Source organism: Gopherus flavomarginatus, chromosome 1 (assembly GCF_025201925.1).
Source record: "Gopherus flavomarginatus isolate rGopFla2 chromosome 1, rGopFla2.mat.asm, whole genome shotgun sequence".
NCBI lineage: Eukaryota > Metazoa > Chordata > Testudines > Testudinidae > Gopherus > Gopherus flavomarginatus.
Window position 1 is genome coordinate 113814560 of NC_066617.1, and position 12855 is coordinate 113827414.

Consider the following 12855-nt stretch of genomic DNA (forward strand, 5'->3'; position numbering starts at 1 on the left):
CCCTCTTGTGGTTGATTTTTGAATGCACTTTAAATGTACATAGCTAAACACACTCCAATAAACTGCTTCTGGCATATATTGGTTACTCAGTGATGGATAGGGTTTGTGTTTTAATGCATCTCAAATTTCACTTCAGCCTCTACATGTGAGTAATTAAAGTTAGGAAAAGATACTGAAAACTTTAAAAATCACCCCTAAAGATCCTGTCACTGAGTTTGGCAAGGACAAATTTCATATTAATGGTTCTGTACTTGTATGCAGCAAGGCTGTAGATTACAAATTGGAATTCTATTAATTATATTTTATTATAATGATTGATGGCACTGGTAGGCTTCAAACTTGCTTAAAATTTGTAAATCTATCAATAAAACATTGTGTTCAGCTGATTCCTATACATAGTGTGGCTATAGGGTGACCAGACAGCAAGTGTAAAAAATCAGGACAGGGGTTGGGGGTAATAGAAGCCTATATAAGAAAAAGACCCCAAAATTGGGACTGTCCCTATAAAATCAGGACATCTGGTCATCCTATGTGGCTAGAAAAACTAAAATTCAGCATTTTATTTTAATTGTGGAAAACCACAGATTTTAATTTTTAATTTTTTTTTATCATGGAAAACTAGGATCCCTGCTTATAACTGGGTAATTACGCTGTTTATAGTCTCTGAGGAGAAAAGCAAAGCAAACCTGCTTAGGCATTCTATCTCTACCAAACAAAGGTAATGGCTGGAGAAATGGAAGCCTGAGAGTGGGTGCCCCTGGCAGGACCGGTGCTTCCATTTAGGCGGCCTAGGCAATCGCCTAGGGTGCCAGGATTATTGGGGGGCAGCATTTTGCTGGGGGGGGCAGCAGGCGGCTCCAGTGGACTCACCGCAGTCGTGCCTGCAGAGGGCCCCCTGGTCCCGCGGCTCCAATGGAGCTGCCGGAGGCATTCCTGCGGACGGTCCACTGCTCCCGCGGCTCCGGTGGACCTCCCGCAGGCACGGCTGCGGCAGCTCCACCGGAGCTGCGGGACCAGCTCGCGGGGCAGCCAAATGGCCGTGCACCTAGGGCGCTAAAAACACTAGCGCCGGTCCTGGCCCCTGGTGGACCACAGAGGGGAAGACAGGTGATGTTGCCCTGAACTGTGACACACAACTTTTGTTTACATACTTAGATGAAGAATGTTGTGAGGGTAAATGAATGCATGGGCAAAATGGTGGGATCAAATTTAAACAGCAATTAACAAATGTCATTTGATTTGCACACTACGGATTTTATATGTTCATATGATGATCCATACTAAACTGAGGGTGCCAGTTCAGAAGCAAGGTTTCCTCTGCTTTGAATACAATGTACCAACTAGTGCATTTGTTCAAATCCACTGAAACCTGCCTTTAGAGGCAGCACCACTGACAAGTACCCTCTAATACAGGGTTTCTCAAACTTCATTGCACCACAACCCCCTTCTGACAACAAAAATTACTACACGATGCCAGGAGGGGGGACTGAACCCTGAGTCTGCCCAAGCCCCACCACCTCGGGTGGGGGTCCCAAAGCCCAAGGGATTCAGCCCCAGGCAGGGGGCCTGTAACCTGAGCCCCGCCACCGACAGCTGAAGCCCTTGGGCTTTGGCTCCAGCCCTGGGCTTCTGCTTTGGCCCCGGACAGTGGGGTTTGGGCTTCAGCTTCAGTCCCTGGGTCCCAGCAAGTCTAAGGCAGCCCTGGTGACCCCTTTAAAATGGGGGTGCGACCCACTTTGGGGTCCCAACCCACAGTTTAAGAACTGCTGCTTTAATGCTAGCAACCACTTTAAAACAGCCCCAAGATTTCCAGTAATGTTTTGTTTGGTTTCTAACCAACTTTGGTTTGTCGCTTAAGACAGGTTTCATTGCTTATTGTTTTAAATACTAGTCTAGAAACGATATTCACCCAGGGTGAACTTCACCCCTTACAGCATCTCATTTGGCCAAGCTGTCTTTGCAGGGGTGAATTGCACTGCCAGAAAGCTTTTACATCTGAGCCCTGCTTGAGTTACAGTCCTTAATTTTTCAAGTAAAGCATCAGGCACATCAAGCTTCAGCTACAGTATGTTAATAAAATCAGCCCATAAACACCTGCCATTTTTCAGGCTGTCTGAGAAATGTCTTTTCTTTTTTTTAAACTCAGTATCTATTATAGCAGGGATAAGCAACCTATGGCATGCAGGGGCAGCTCTATGCACCAGCAAAGCAAGTAGGTGCTTGAGGCAGCCCATTTTCAGGAGTGGCAGCTGACAGGGATCCAGCCCGGAAGCTGAGAACCAACAGGGGTCCCTGGGAGCTGTAGTTCCTTGGTTAGCTCCCTGCCTATAGAGCCAGCCCTGGAGCAGGAAAAGAACTACATTTCCCAGCATTCCCTTGGCTGCTATCAAGAGGAAAGGGAGGGGGAGGGAGTATGGTAGGTGAAACCTCATGCTGCAGCTTGCTGTGAATGGAGAGCTCACTGCTAGAGCGGGATGGCACTGTGAATGGGGAACAAGTGTGCCCAAGGAGTAGAAGGCTTTGTCCCAGATATCTCCTTCAGAAGACATCCCCAGACTGGATTAGGGATACTGGTGTGACCTCACCTTGCAGCCCCCAAAGAAGGAATTGGGTGGACTAAATGGACAGTGCCCCTCTCTATCTGAAGCCTAGCAAGGGAGGTATGTTGATCCCACTAGAATCAAAAATGAAAAGTCAGGGAGGGGAGGCTCTACTGGACCTGGGCAGCTTTAGATACAGTACCAGGCACGCAGGAAGATTTCGACTTCTGAGCCATGGAAGTGGAAATCGACTTTTCCAGATTTAGCTAATATTCAGAAAGGGAATCTAGCACCTGCCTTCCAGATTTGAACACCTCAAAATTCAAAAGTGTTCAGGCTCAATTTGGGCAGCTATCACTTCATTTCTCCTAAATCAAATATACTGATCCACTGTAATTTGCTATAGAAAAAGTAGATAAAATTGCGCAAGAAATGCTTCCCAGTGGTTTTTAGGACTGGAATTGCTATTTTCAACAGCCATTGCCTTTTTTTTTGTTAAGTTTTATTTGTTTAAAAGAAAGACAGTGATATTGCATTGGCAAATTCCCCATAGAAACAAAGAGTGGAACAAAAGAATAATAAAGGCACCTCAACTTTTCCTCATTTATGGAGGACAATCTTATAATATGCATCCAGATATCCTCCAATCTCACAAGCTGAAAACTGTTCCACTTTACTGCAGTTCTGTAACCATATGGGAACCAATCCTGTCTGTGTTCTGTGCACATCCAAAATTCCTGCTGAATGACCCGCCCTGGGAGCAAGTTACCAGTGACCCAGTCCTGGGGCGGAAGGAGGGTGCAGGTGTGGGGGTGGGGAAGAGAGCCCAGGGCTGGGACAACAGGATGTGGGTGTGTGTGTGTGGGAAGCCCAGGGCTGGAGTGGCAGGGGGTGCGAGTGGAGGGGAGAGCCCAGGGCTGGGGTGGGGGCAGCCAAATTTTTTTTTGCTTGGGGCAGCAAAAAACCTAGAGCCAGCCCTGATGGCATACGTGCTGAAGGCGGCACACAAGCTGATTTTCAGTAGCACTCACACTGCCCGGGTCCTGGCCACCTGACCGGAGGTTTGCATTTTAATTTAATTTTAAATGAAGGTTCTTAAACATTTTAAAAAACCTTATTTACTTTACATATAACAATAGTTTAGTTATATGTTATAGACTTATAGAAAGAGACCTTCTAAAAACATTAAAATGTATTACTGGCACATGAAACCTTAAATTAGAGTGAATAAATGAAGACTTGGCACACCACTTCTGAAAGGTTGCTGACCCCTGTAATATAGTCTGTTTGGCAAGCACAGTGAAGCACAACTGCTCTTGAAACTGCACTGTCTCATGTATATATTATCCTTCCAGGACAGAATTTTGGTGCATTGCAGATATTGACTGAGGGACTGCAATTAGTCTGCTGTTGGGAATGGATCAATTAGAAATGCCAAAGGTATTTATAGCATGTTGAAAAGGTGTAAATATTTACATAAAGGATTTAATTAGGGAAACCAAAAAAAAAAAAAGGAGTACTCATAGTTCCATTTGTTCAAAGACAAAAAAGAATGTGGTACATCACCACCACTGTGGTTTTATTATGGCAGGCCACAGTTTTCAAATTTGGGAAGCCTAAGAGAGTTTGGTGCCTCACTCCCACTGGAATTCAATTGGGCACCTAACTCCCCTTTAGACTCCTCTGAAAATCCCTATCTAGCATGCCTTAAATTAGGCTCTTAATTCTACGTTTAGGCCTTTACATAGAAGATGCCTGAATACAGAATGAAACCTGCAAGGTGCTGGGTACCTTCAACCCCCACTGGCTTCAATCACTGTTGAGGGTGTCCAGCACCTTGAAAAATGAGGTTCTCTAGGAGGGACTCACCAGGGGAAGCAGGGTTCAGCACTTTTGAAATCAATCCACTTCTCCTTGGGGGCTCTATCCTGCAGTGGACTGAGCACTGATCCAGCTAAATGCTTAAGCACATGAGTAGACCCACTAGCTAGGTCAATGTCAGAATTCTCAGCACCTTGTATTATTGAGCCTCATAACATATGGAGGTCGAAACTTAACTCTAGGAACCTGGGCTTGTATATTTTGGCCCAAATATTTTCCTAGTTGGATTTGTTTTACCTTGAAAAAATTCAATGTAATTTACTATGATGGTACTTTCCTTTGTATTGCGGTTAGTGTGATGCAACAACATGTAAACAGAGTTGGCATTAGGGGAGGGATTTGAATTAGCTCTTTGCCTATTCTGGTCATCCTCAATAAAGGGAGTGTGGGGGAGTGGGGGGAACACAGAAAAGGATGACATTTAGGGTGAAATTCATCCATTTACTGAGAGCAGCACAAGGCCTCTGCACCTCTTAAGTCTTCAAAATAGGGCTTAAGTGGAACTTAACTCAGGCACAGATCTTGTTTTCCCCCTCAGTGAAGGAGTGAAATTCACCCTTAAAGTAGCAGGTGATAAGGATTTATTACCAGGTGGCCCCATAATCCTAGAGAGGTCCCATTTTTTCTAGGATTCCTGTGATTGGTTGATAATGGTAGAGTGGAACAGAAAGACTCATGCATATTTTTCTTGTTTAAAAAGAGATCTATCCAAATGTGTTTCCTTTCAAAGCTACCTTCCTACCTTTAAAAACAAATATTAGGAGGAGTACGTGATTTCAGTTACTGTGATACAAAAATATCCCAGTACTCAGGACATTAAGCATGGGCTCATTTTCTGTCCATGGCACTGCTAAGTTGGATATCATCTTAGTATATAAAAACATTTTTTGCATAAAAAAATTAGACATTTCTGTCTCACCAACCTCTTAATGATATTAATAATAAATTATGATGAGATAACTGGCTCTGTGGATGAGGGGAAAGCAGTGGATGTGCTATTCCTTGACTTTAGCAAAGCTTTTGATACAGTCTCCCACAGTATTCTTGCCAGCAAGTTAAAAAAGTATGGATTGGATGAATGGACTATCAGGTGGATAGAAAGCTGGCTAGATCGTTGGGCTCAATGGGTAGTGATCAATGGCACCATGTCTAATTGGCAGCCGGTATCAAGCGGACTGTGCCAGCACAGACTCCTGGATTTGTTCAACATCTTCATTAATGGTCTGGATGATGGGATGAATTGCACCCTCAGCAAGTTCACGCATGACACTAAGGTGTGGGGAGATGTAGATAGGCTGAAGGGTAGGGATAGAGTCCAGAGTGACCTAGACAAATTGGAGGACTGGGCCAAAAGAAATCTGATTAGGTTCTGCAAGGACAAGTGCAGAGTCCTGCACTTAGAATGGAAGAATCCCATGCACCGCTACAGGCTGGGGACTGACTGGCTAAGCGGTAGTTCTGCAGAAAAGGACCTGGGGATTACAGTGGACGAGAAGCTGGACATAAGCCAACAGTGTGCCCTTGTTGCCAAGATAGCTAATGGCATATTTGGCTGCATTAGTAGGAGCATTGCCAGCAGATAGAGGGAAGTGATTATTCCCCTCTATTCGGCACTGGTAAGGCCATATCTGAAGTATTGCTCCAGTTTTGGGCCCCCCACTACAGAATGGATGTGGACAAATTGGAGAGAGTCCAGCAGAGGGCAACAAAAATGATTAGGGGGCTGGGGCACATGACTTATGAGGCGAAGCTGAGGGAACTGGGGTTATTTAGCCTGGAGAAGAGACGAGTGAGGGGGGATTTGATAACAACCTTCAATTACCTGAAGGTGGGTTCCAAAGAGGATGGAGCTAGGCTGTTCTCAGTGGTGGCAGATTACAGAACAAAAAGCAATGGTCTCAAGTTGCAGTGGGGGAGGTCTAGGTGGGATATTAGGAAAAACTTTTTCACTAGGAGTGTGGTGAAGTACTGGAATAGGTTATCTATGGAAGTGATGGAATGTCCATCCTTAGAGGTTTTTAAGGCCCAGCTTGACAAAACCCTGGCTGGGATGATTTTAATTGGCATTGGTCCTGCTTTGAGCAGGCGGTTGGACTAGATGACCTCCTGCAGTCTCTTCCAATCATAATCTTCTATGATTCTATAATTAGCGGCGTTAGAAGAAAATAAACTGCCCCCCCGGGACCTGACTGCCCCCCCGGGACCTCTGCCCCCATTCAACCCTGTTCCCTTCCTGAATGCCCCGACCCCTATCCACACCTCCACCCCCTGACAACCTGCCAAACTCTCCTGCCCTCTACCCACCTCCCTGTACTCCCTGCCCACTTACTGTGCTGCCTGGAGCACCGGTGACTGGCAGCGCTACAGCTGTGCTGCCTGGCTGGAGCCAGGCCACGCCACCACCACCACACAGCACAGAGACCGGGTCAGGCTGGTCTCTGCAGCTGCACTGCCCTAGGAGCTCTCAGTCCCACTGCCCAGAGCATTGTGCCAGCAGCAGAGCGAGCAAGCTGAGGCTGCAAGGGAGGGGGGACAGCAGGGGAGGGGTCGGGGCTAGCCTCTCAGGGCAGAAGCTCAGGGGCCAGGCAGGACGGTCCTGCAGGCTGGATATGTTCCACGGGCCGTAGTTTGCCCTCCTCTGATCTATAGGATACAATCATTAAAGGATACATTGCAACCCATGTGTTTCTAATGATGGTACATATGAATGAAATCAATGTGGCAATGTATTCTTGAGTTCAAGTGTCAGCTATGTTGAGTAGTGTAGGCAGTATCAGAAGATAGTAAATTACTAACAATAAAACAAAAAAATACAAAAGTTGGGGAAATGTCGAGTTTTTGACACATATTTGGGAATAAACTTGCAAATTACTACAACTGGACATGTGTATCCCTACACCTGTGATGTGTGCTGCTTTTACAACATAGTTTTAATGCATGTTTTTATTAAATTCTGTTTAATGGTTAATATTATATCATTAATGAATGATTGCCATTTGTTTGAGCTAGTATTACTGCATATTTTTAAGTGGATTTCAGCTATGATTGAAAAAGCTAATCATATGTTTCTAATGCCAGTTGGAAAGTACTATGCAAAGCCTTTTAATGTTGTTCTTAACTAGTATTTTCTATTTCCCAAATAGATAATATACTATACAATATTATCTAATTAACATTAAGCCTGCCTAAAATGAATCAGCAGTGGGGTATATTTACAAACTATAGAGGCCTAATGTTATTTCATGGAAACTATGGCTTTGTACAGATAATGTCAGGTTTTAGAAATACTTTATTTCATGGAAAAATAATCAGCTCACTTCCTTTTACTTTAATCACTTGTAAATTTATGACAGATAACCTGGGGCTATATTTTTGGCTTCACATATATACATAGGGTTCCCAGTGAATTATATGGAAGCCTGAATATGGCCCAAAGTAAATATCATACATACAATCTCAGGCTAATTATATGGTAATATACTTTCTACAGTAATTCAGAAAAGTGATTACAGGTGATGATAGGAGAAGAGGAGGTTATTTACTTCATAGTAACTGGAGGTTCTTTGAACGTGTGGTCTCTGTCTGTGTTTCACCATGGCTACGTATGTGCTGCATGTGCCTGGAGTAAGATAATTTTGAAAGCAGAGTCTGCTGGCCCTAGGATGACCAGACCTCCTGATATTATCAGGACTGTTCTGATATTAGGGGCTTTGTCTTATATATGCAACTATACCCCCTCCCCTCACTCCTGTGAGAAAGAAAGTGTCCCGATTTTTCACACTTGCTATCTGGTCGCCCTAGCTGGCCCACACATGAATCTTTGCTCTCTTCATGCCTCCCGCTGAAGAGATAAATGGCAGGGCAGGCCAACTGTCTCTTCAGTTCTTTTTCTACTGTGAATCCAAGTATGGTCCGAAGTAGAGAGGAAGGAGGACGAGTAGTGGAATATAGAAGGGGACAATACATCTTGATGAACTTCCAGCTACTATAAGGTAGGTAACCTCCTCTTCTTCTTTGAGTGCTGGTCTCTATGTGTATTCCACAGTGGGTGACTGACAAGCAGTAGTCAAGAAAGAGGAAGGTCCATGGATGCAGGCATCAGAGCTGTTTGAAGGACCATTGTCTCAAAGGATGTGTCAGTGGTGGAGTCCTGTGGAGACCATAATGTCTCGTGAATGTATGGATGGAAGTCCACATAGTTGCCTCAACTAGAGGCACTTCTTAAAGTGATGCTACAGATGTCGCTTGCTCTTGTAGAATGAGTCCTCACCCATTATGGAGGAGGAAGGTGAGACAACTGCCAGCAAAATAAGATACAACCTGAGATCCTCTGCAAGGAGATAGTGTGACCTTGGACTCTTTCTGGTATAGCAATGAACAGTCTGGGAGATTTTCTAATCAATTTTGTCCTTTGTAGGTAGAAGGTGAAAGCATGTCATAGGTCGAGGGAATGAAGCCTCCTCTCCTCCACAGATGCATGCAGCTTCAAAAAAACCTCAGGTAAGTTGATTGATTTATTTATGTGAAACTCCAAACCAACTGTAGGAAGGAATTTCAGATGTAGCCGTAAACAGACTTTGTCTTTATAGAATAAATTATATGGTGGATCTGCCATTAGGATTCTCAACTCACCTACACTCCTGGCTGAGATGATGGCCACAAGGAATGTAACTTTCATAGATAGAGGAGACATGCAACATGTACCTAACAGCTTGAAGGTATGCTTAACGGGAGCGGACAGCACAAGGTTCAAGTCGCAATAAGGGGGAGGCTTCCTTACTGATGGAAAGGTCCTAATTAGGCCCTTTAAGAATCAGAGTGAAAATTGAATAGCCATCTGCTGGTGGATGGCGCACACTGATTACTGCCAGACAGACTTGTATAGAGTGGAGAGAAAAGCCAGCCATTTTGACAGAAAGAAGACAATCCAAAATGAAGGGAACATCTGCTGCCTTGGGAGATATGCACATCTGATGCACCCAGATGGAGAAACGCCTCCACTTGGATGAATACGATTTCCTAGTGGAGCTTTTTCTACCATTTTAAGAATGGTTTATATGGCTTCTGAACAGGAAAGTTCTAGTGTTGATGCCCATCCAAAAATACGCTAAGAGATGAAGCATGTCAGGATTGGGATGCTTGATCCTGCCCCTCTCCTGGGAGAAGAGAAAAGGAAACAACTGGATGCTCATTAGAGGGCAGGATGACAGCCACAGGAGGTTCAGGAACCAAAACTGTCTGGAGCAGTAGGGGACAATGAGGATGACTCATGCTCTGTCTTGACAGATTTTCTGCAAGACTCAAGGTAGGAACAGTAAAGGAGGAAAGGGATAGCTCAGAAGACCTGACCAGGAAAGAAAGAGAGCATCACCCTGAGAATGTAATCTTACAGCACCTTTGGAACAATGTGTGTTACATTTCTTGTTCATTTGGGAGACAAACAGATCCCAGATGGGAGTCCCCCACTGAGCAGAAATGTTATTTACTACTGAATTCCCACTCCTGACTGATGGTGAAATGACATTGTGATTGGATTCTTGATAGCAATTTCATAGGGTGACTGATTCTACGCAGAGGGATTGATCTCATCCCATCCCTGTCACATTGTCTGACATTGTGGGGACATGATGGGACCATATAAATTGCAAAAAGACTTTGAAAGCATCTCAAACTGTCCAGAGTTCCAGAAGGTTGATGTGCATCCTGGCCTTTCAGGACATCCAAGTGCCCTGAGCCATATGGTTCTCCACATGGGCTTCCCAGTCTAAGAGAGAGAGTCTTTAATGATCATCTTGTCTAGTAGGATGGTAGGAAGAGGACACCCACACACAAGTGATGAAGATTCTTCCACCACGTTAGAGAAGCTGTTACTCTAGCAGGAATTGTTACCGTGGTGTTCATGTGGTGTTTGGTTTGTGAATACACAGTGAGAAGCCATGCCTGAAGGCAATGTAGGCAGAGTCTGGTGAATGGGGTAACGTAAGTGCATGAAGCCATGTTCCTTACGAGAAAGGAAAGTTCTGACTGAAGCTCAAGAGTTGCATATAGCCTGATCTATCAGGTTGCTCATGGTGTGAAACCTGTCCTTTGGCAGATAAGCTCTCGCTGTGCCGAATCTAGGGAGGTCCTTATGAAGTCTGTTGACTCTGACTCGTAGGGAAGAAAATAAGAATGAATGAGGTCAACTTGTGGGCCTCCTGATATGTCTCAGCAATGAGAAGGCAATCATCAAGATAGGAGAAGACTGGGAAGTCATTCCATTTTCAATAAGCTGCTATAACCAGGAAGACCCTGCAAAAAATTCTGGGGGCTGTAGCAAGGCCAAATGGGAGAACATTATATTGGAAGTGGTTGGGGCCCACCATGAATCTGAGAAAACATCTGCCTGTAGGGTGGATATCCATGTGTGACGTTATATGATTAAAATATGAGCATGTAGATCATTGTTGCTACCACTGTTATATAATTGCAACAAATCTTACACAAAGTGTGCCATGTAATGTGTCAATGGAAAAGTTATGATTTGCTAAATGTGATTATCCTATTTGAATGCATGCATCATTTTTGTATCTGAAGTTATGAATATTGGCTATGTACCTGTATTTCAAATGTGTTTGCTCCTGTGGTAACACCCACAAGACAGTTTACATCCAGTCTAGCCAGCACAATGTGAATGAAGTATTCAAATTATGGCCCATCAACAAACACAATGGGCCATGGAAGAAGATTATCCATACCTGATGGACTTTCATGTGGATGTTCTAGCTAGAATACGGGTAACGGTTGCTCTGACTCATCAGAGCATGCAAGGGCATGTGACTAAGTCACATGGTACAGAATTGCATCTTGTGTGGCTATAATTTTCCACAAACTGTGCTGAGGGCTTTGTTTGGGGCAATGGGTTTCCCTCCACATGGAAGAAGCTATAAAAGGCCCTTGAAACATCTCCATTTTGCCTCTTTCCTGCAGAAAAGGATCTAAGGGTTACAGTGGATGAGAAGCTGGATATGAGTCAACAGTGTGCCCTTGTTGCCAAGAAGGCTAACGGCATTTTGGGCTGTATAAGTAGGGGCATTGTCAGCAAATTGAAGGACGTGACCATTCCCCTCTATTTGACATTCGTGAGGCCTCATCTGGAGTACCGTGTCCAGTTTTGGGCCCCATGCTACAAGAAGGATGTGGAAAAATTGGAAAGAGTCCAGTTGAGGGCAACAAAAATGATTAGGGGGCTGGAGCACATGACTTATGAGGAGAGGCTGAGGGAACTGGGATTGTTTAGTCTGCAGAAGAGAAGAATGAGGGGGATTTGATAGTTGCTTTCAACTACTTGAAAGGGGGTTCCAAAGAGGATGGATCTAGACTGTTCTCAGTGCTACCAGATGACAGAACAAGGAGTAATAGTCTCAGGTTGCAGTGGAGGAGGTTTAGGTGGGATATTAGGAAAAACTTTGTCACTAGGAGGGTGGTGAAAAACTGGAATGGGTTACCTAGGGAGGTGGTGGAATCTCCATCCTCAGAGGTTTTCAAGGTCCGGTTTGACAAAGCCCTGGCTGGGATGATTTAGTTGGGGATTGGTCCTGCTTTGAGCAGGGGGTTGGACTAGATGACCTCCTGAGGTCCCGTCCAACCCTGATATTCTACAATTCTATGATTCTATGAAGAAAGAATCCATATCCTCTGATGGTTCTGGTAGAGAAAAAGCATAGCTGGAAGAGGGGATAGAATTCTGTCCAAGGTAACACCCCGGTGGAGTCACAAGCTTCCTCATTAGGGAAAGTCCTGATGATGGTGGAAGAGCAAAGATATTATCCAGTGTGATATAGGTTTCTGACCTTCTTGGAGTGCAAGGAGACTGATGCACTCATACCAAAGGAGTCAGAAGAGGCAGACTTTGGGCTTGTCTACATTTGAAACACTACAATCATACAGCTGCAGCACTGAAGTGTAGACACTCACTACGGTGATGGAAGGAATTCTCCCATCAGCAGAGGTAATCCACCTCTCCAAGAGGCAATAGTGAGGTCAACGGAAGAATTCTTCTCTTGACCTAGTGCTGTCTACACTGGGGGTTAGGCCAGCTTAACTGTGTTGCTCAGGAGTGTGGAGTTTTCACTTCCCTAAATGACATAGTTGGGTACAACTTAACTTCTGAGGGCAGACCTGGCCTTTGTATTGCTACCACCACCAGAGGAGGTATCTTCGATCGCACCTAAACAGATGGATCCTGATATTTTGACTTGGATGGTACTGGTGGAACGGATGCTGCCAGGACAGGTTCAGTATCAAAGAAGCCCTGGCTTTATGGGCTTTAGAGTCCTGCCCTGGGACTTAGTACATCCTAAATCCTTAGAAGTGGACAGAGTAGGTTTGCTTGACTTATGCACAATTGTGTTAGATGATTTTATAACCAACTTAGAAAGGGACCTACTTTTAT

The 12855-nt window shown here is 44.5% G+C and overlaps 1 protein-coding gene across 5 annotated transcripts in view; it reads right to left on the reverse strand.

Annotated features, from left to right (window-relative positions):
* The window catches only part of BICD1 (BICD cargo adaptor 1), a 310709-nt gene that overhangs the window by 6916 nt on the left and 290938 nt on the right, over positions 1–12855 (reverse strand). The window lies entirely within an intron of this gene.